This window comes from Tupaia chinensis, unplaced genomic scaffold (genome assembly GCF_000334495.1).
Source record: "Tupaia chinensis unplaced genomic scaffold, TupChi_1.0 Scaffold146625_1, whole genome shotgun sequence".
Classification (NCBI taxonomy): domain Eukaryota; kingdom Metazoa; phylum Chordata; class Mammalia; order Scandentia; family Tupaiidae; genus Tupaia; species Tupaia belangeri.
The window spans coordinates 391,883-398,504 of record NW_006206481.1 but is presented as its reverse complement, the minus strand read 5'-3'; positions in this window follow the sequence as shown (position 1 = coordinate 398,504).

Sequence of the window (6,622 nt, the reverse complement as noted above, 5' to 3'; positions counted from 1 at the left end):
CTAGAAAGGGGGAGGATCCCAGGAGCCTGACTTATGTCAGGGAAGCCAGGAAGGCCTCGCAGAAGAGGCAGCCCTGGAAGGCTCAGACTGGGGGGTGAGGCTGGGATTGCCGGAGCACATACGGCCATGAAGAGGCAAGAGTTGTGGGGGCGTGTTCCACACAGAGAGTCAGCATGTGCAAAGCTTTGGGGGAAGGCCTAGCAACATCTGGAAGCCACCAGAGTGGCTTTACTGATCAAGTCATGCTGGGGAGTGAGAAGTAATGGGTGTGTGAGAGCAATGGAGAGCCACTGGAGAATACTGAGCAGGGGAGTGGCATGATCGCATGTCCACGAGTGAAGTACCTCTTGCGCAGTTACGAGAAGATGAATTAGAAGAGTAAGAGCTAGAGGCAAGAAGTTGGCAGGAAACTATGACAATGGTTTAGGTGAGGGAATGCCTAAACTGGGCAGACACTGACGATAGGGAGGAAGCCAGTGATGGAGAAATTGGAATGTGACTGGCTGAATTCCACCCCCGCCCAGGTCCTGACCGGGGAAGAGGGTAAACAGCAATGCCTAGTACAAGAGAAAGAAAACAGGAATGGGAGCCTGTCCGGAGGTTGGATTTCAGTTTTTGCCACATGGAGTTGGAGAAGCCTGTGGGATATTCGCGTGGAGATGTCCCATGGGCAGTTTCCAAAGTGGATATGGAGCACCTATTTGCATTCTTTCTTCATTTTTCTCCTACCCTCTCTCCACTGGTTCTTACAGAGTCATGAATTCTTTTCTTTCCTTTTTTTTTCCCCCCTACTATTGCCAAAGAGTACCTGCATTCACAAGAGAGAGAGAGGGAGGGAGAGAGAGAAAGCATCCCTTAATGGGGCATAGTCACACTGCAATCCTTTTTCTTTCATTTCTCCAACCTGTCAGGATTTGGGGCACACATACACACACACCTGGTGTGTTTCTCCAGGATCAGAATGCAAACCGTAATCGGCCACGTGGGACCTGGTTCCCAGAGCACAGCTCTTACCCAGCTGTGCTACAGGGCTGCCCTGCAGTCACGGGTTTTTCAGAATGATCATGGCCCATCCCCACAGTACAGCAGTTAAACAGTGGGCAATGGAAGTCAGATTCCACGTGGTGGACTGTGGTTCAAATCTCAGCCTCGGTGGCTTCATAAACATGCCAGGCATATGTGTGCATGCCCAGGAGCCTCAATGTATGAAGAAATAGAGGGAAAAAAGGATCATGGTATGACCAGGCCCAAGTGGGTGGGGCCCTCTCTTTCTCATGCACATGTTCTCTGGCGAAGAAAACAAAGAATGATTATAAAAGTCAAAACCCCTTCTCAGAAAAACAGGGGGAAGTCCAGATAATTTCAGGTAAATTCCATTCATGGACTTTACCTGAGAAAGTGTAAGACTCAGGCTCCTGGTGGAGTAAGAGGAGGCCCTGGGAACATGGGCACTTGACGGTAGGTAGAGGAAAGGAAGCGCCACAGTAAGAGAATGGCCAGAGAGGAGGAGCAGAGGAGGGGGCAGGTGTGGGGTCACTGCCAGTCAGGGAGCACTGAGGTGCGGGACCAGAGAAAGGACCTCCAAGGGCTTGTGGATTTGCAACAGGAAGCCACTGGTGACCTGAGTGGGCACATGTTCCATGAAGCCATCAGGGCACAGAGCTGAGAAGTGACTTCTGGATGATGAAGTAGATTCAGCAAGTGTAGCCTCTTCTCACAAGCTAAGCATCTATCTAGACCTGCTGTCATTAGTCACAGCACTCGGTACTGTGACCACTGTGCCAGGTATAAATAACCAATAACCAAAGCATAAACAAGAGCACAATTTAAATTTAAAAAGGGTAAAGGAAAACCTCAAATAACCAGTAACCAGAATTTACTTAGACAGCTAAAGTCTCTTTAGAAATGAAAGTCGGGGCCAGCAGATAGCATAATGGCTATGTCACTGGACTCCCATGTAGCCGGCTGTGGTTTGAGGCCCGGACCTGGCTTAAACTCATGCTGGGTGCGTGTGTGTGTATGCCCAAGATCCCAAGAGGAGACCGGAGGAGAAGAGATTGCAGTGTGACCATCCCCCTTGGGAGGTGATTTCTCGCTTTCTGTCTCTCTGTCTCTGTTTTTCTGGTGAGTGCACATGCCCTATAGCAAACCCCTCCCCACCAAAAAAAAAGAAATGAAAGTCAAATTTAAGATAAGAATACAATCAGCCTGGGGCCAGCAGGTGGCATGGTGATTAAGGCACTTGACTCCTAAATCACTGACAGTAGTTTGAGCCCTGGGCGCCAGAAGCTTGAAAATCAATCCAGGCACATGTGTATATGTGCTCAAAATCCCACTAGGAGATTGGAGAAGAAGATATTATAGTGTGGCCATCTTCTTAGAGGGAGAGAGGTGATTTCTCACTTTCCCCCTGTCTCTCTCTGGCAAGCGCTTGCACCCTATGACAATAAAACAAACAAACAAACAAAGAAAAAACAGGGGCCAGTAAGTGATGTGGTGGTTAAGGGCTCTGGACTCCCACATAGCTGACCATGGTTCAAGTCCTGGGCCTGGCAGCTTGCTTTCTCTCTCTCTCTCCCCCCCTTTCTCTGATCAAATTAAAATAAAGTTAAATAAAATAATTATTTTTTAAAAAAGAAAAAGAATTCATTCAGCCTTCCATATCTATGGGTTCCACATCTGCAGATTTGACCAACCATGAACTGAAAATGTTAGGAAAAAAAATAATACCAGTGTAACAAACACAACAAATTTAATAAAAATAACATAAATTTTAAGATATATAGTGTAACAACTATTAACATTGCATTTACATGGTATCAGGGTTTATAAGTAATCTAGAAGTGAGTTAAAGCACACAGAAGAATGGGTATATGCTATGCAAACACTAGGGCATATTACATAAGGGAGTTGAGCATCGAAGATTTTGGTATCTACAAGAGTCCTAGAAACAATCTGGCAAGAACACCAAGGGATGACTGCTTTTCAGAAAGGGTTGAGGAAATTCGAAAGGAGTGTGCAAAAGAAAAAATAAAGGTACAGAGAGATCCAAACTACAAAGGAAGTTACAATGTCATTCACATAGACTAATGACATTTTTTCCCTTTAAAGACAAGAATCTGGGACCAGCAGATGGCATAATGGTTGTTACTGGACTCCCATGTGATTTGACTGCAGTTCAAGTCCCAGACCTGGCAGCTTAAAATTAACGCTGGGTGCGTGTGCACGCATGCCCAAAATCCCAAAAGGAGGATGGAGAAGGGATTGCAGTGTGGCCATCTCCCCTGCGGGATGATTTCTCACTTTCTCTTTGTCTCTGGTAAATGCACATGCCCTATAGCAAAAATCTCTCTCTAAAAAAATTACAAGAATCTGAGTTTTTTTTTTCCCCTATACAAGTAAAATCAGAAATTAATAAACTTGGTAGAGGGAAAAGTTATCTCACTTAAAGGCCATAGAAAAATAAGATATCATTTCCTCTCAGCAAAGTTAGCAGAAATGTGTTTGGTTTGTAAACTAATTAAAGGAGAAAAAAACATATATTACTCAGCTTTAAAGGTAAGTATACATTTAGCCAGCTGGTGGTCTGGTATTAAGGTGGCTAAGTCCCACATGGCCACCTTTGTGGTTAGAGTCTTGAACTGGTGGCTTGAAAAAGAAACCGAGTACATGTACATGTGTGCCCCAAATCCTGAGAGAACTGAAGAGGAGGGATTTCTCACTCTCTATCCCACCCTAACCCTGGTTAGTGCGCACATCCTATACCAAACTTAAAAAAAAAAAAAAAAAGATACATTTAAATCGCCTATTTCATAATCCTCTATAGGGAGCAAGCGTTACCATTTCGAAAGGGTGTAAAAATGGCCCTCTGTCTTGCTTCTGAGAATTGATTGTCCTGTACATGAATTACTCATATTTCCTGGAACATGAAGAACAGTCCTGTCTTCCTGCAGTATCCTACGAGTGGACTCAAGCCAAAGGTTTGCATGTCCATGTTGCAAGGCTCTTCCTGCTATGTGCCCTCTACACAGAAGACCATTTCGAGGGAGTCTTGGATCTTAGCAGGACTTCTTTGTTCGAGGCTGTGACTTTTCACATTTTTGCTAGTGTGTGTGTTCACCAGACACACACACACACACACACACACACAGAAAGAGAAAGGGAGAGATCACCCTCTACACCTCAGCGGGGGATGACCTCACTGAAATTCATTCTCTTTCATTCTCCTCCGGATTTTGGGCACTCAAGCAGAAGTGCCTGGAGTGTTTTTCAAGCCACTGAGTCTGGAACTCAAATTGCACAGTTGACCATGTGGGATCCAGCCACTATAACTACAATGCCACTGGCTGAACTTTTTTTGTTATTGTTAGAGAAAGTTTTGCTACAGGGCATGTGTGCTCACCAGAGAGACGGAGGGAGACAGAGATAGAAAGCAAAACCTCACCCCATGGGGGATGACCACACCACAATCCCTTCTCCTCTATTCTCAGGATTTGGGGCACACACACATGCACCTGGAGTTGAGTATTAAGCCACCGGGCCCAGGACTCCAACCATTGTCAACTATGTAGGAGTCCAGTGACAGAACTATTGTACAATCTGTTGGTCTCCCCCTTTTTTCTAATTTTTGTGATAGAATTTGCACGCTCACCAGAGACAGAGAGAGAGGGAGAGAAGGAGAAAGCACTTCCAGGGAGGAGTGATCATACCACAATCCCCTCTCTTTCAATTTCTCCATCCTTTCACACACATGCCCAGTATGTTTTTCAAGCCACAAGGGCCAGAATTTGAATCACATGGTTGGCCATGTGGGATCTAGCTTCCTTAACCACTAGGCCAATACTATCATTTTTAGTTATGCCATGGGCACTTATACGCAAAAAGCAGTTCCCTTTATTGTTACCTGATTATTCACATGCTGTTTAAGGGACACTGGATTGCACCCCCTCCTCCCTAAGAAAATCCTGCACTGTTTACTGGGCTCGATATCCCATTCCTTGATCCAAAGATTGAAATAAAAGTGTACACTGAGGTGATGGCAGACAGGGTTAATATTAACAGGTGTTAATACTGGGGCAGGACAGTGGAAGAACATTCAGGCACGATGGGAGAAGCGAGGGATACTTCCACAGGTGTTTAAAAACCAGGACTTTCCCCCTTTGCTCCCAAAGCTGCTCCATCTGCACACCTCCCTTACTCAGGTGACAGCAACCACACCCAAGAGTTCAGGGCACAGCTCTTGATGTGATCTTTGGCTCTTTGTCTCCCAATCCACATCCTATCCATCTGATCAAAGATCTCTGTTTTGCTTTGTATTATCTCCTTAGGACTTGCAGGCACCTAGATAGGGCTTGGCTCACACCAGACTCTCAGTAAACATCTACTGGGAGCTGAAGATGCCAAAGGCAGACAGCCCAGGGCCGAAAGCCTAAGTCTTCAAGGCAGACAGCCTGGGATCGGGTGTCTGCCTCCAATGAGTTCGAGTGTGTGGCCCAGAGAACATACAGCTTGAGCCTCACGGGCTACTTTGGGCCTGGAGAGGGCATTGAACATGACAACTCCTTTTTTTTCAGCTGTGCTGCCCAGGTATGCCCACCTTTGTGCTAAGCATAGTCTCCCCACCCTACTCCAGAGCACGTGACATTCTCAGCCTTAATGGCTCCTTTGTAGTCAGCCACACCCAGTGAGTGTGAGTGTCCACAGAGAGGTAGGGCTGTGGAGGGGATTCCTACTCATTTCCTGCAACCTACGCAAGCAGAGGGAGAGTTACGGGGAAAATCCCAACCTTCCCATACAGGGTGACACATATTACAGACTTACAGCCAGCCTCTCACCCAAGCTTTCGACAGCTGTGACATGTCCTCGACTTAAAACAGCCTGTGGATGGGCACAAGTGAATATACTCCTATTATAGGCTACAGTCATCAGCCTCCTATGTTACTCCTTGTTGTCAGGGTTATAGAATCAAGAGTAAGCTCAGGGGGACCAGCAGTTAGCATAATGGCTATGTTGCTGGACTCCCACGTAGTCGACTGCGGTTCGCGTCCTGGACCTGGTGGCTTAAAACTCACGCCGGGTGCATGTGTGTGCGTGCCCAAGATCCTAAGAGGAGAATGGAGGAGAAGGGATTGCGGCGTGGTCATCCTCCCTGGGGGTTGATTTCTTGCTTTCTCTCTCTCTGTCTCTCTCTGTCTGTCTGGCGAGCGCACGCACCCTAGAGCGAAAACCTCTCCAAAAAAAGAGTAAGCTCACATTTCGTGAACGAGAAATCAAAATCTAAGCTTGAGTTTTGAGCAATTCAACTGATTTAGTAAACATCTACTGTATACTAGGACTGTTGCAGATGCTCAAGGTCCATCAATGAACGCAACAGAAACTCCTATCTTCTTCGTCTGGCAGGGGAGATGGGCCATTAATGTAATAAATAAGCATACAATGTGTTTATAAGGGGATATGTATGGTAGAATTTCTATGTGAGAAGTATTATCATCATAGTGAAGAACGTGATTTGTTTACTAAAGCTGGGAAGAATCAGGGCCACTCTGTTTTACATAAGTGGAGGAGTCCAACCCGGTGGGGCTCCAGGACCCGTCTGAGCCCCTTGACCTTTGAGCATCACTTC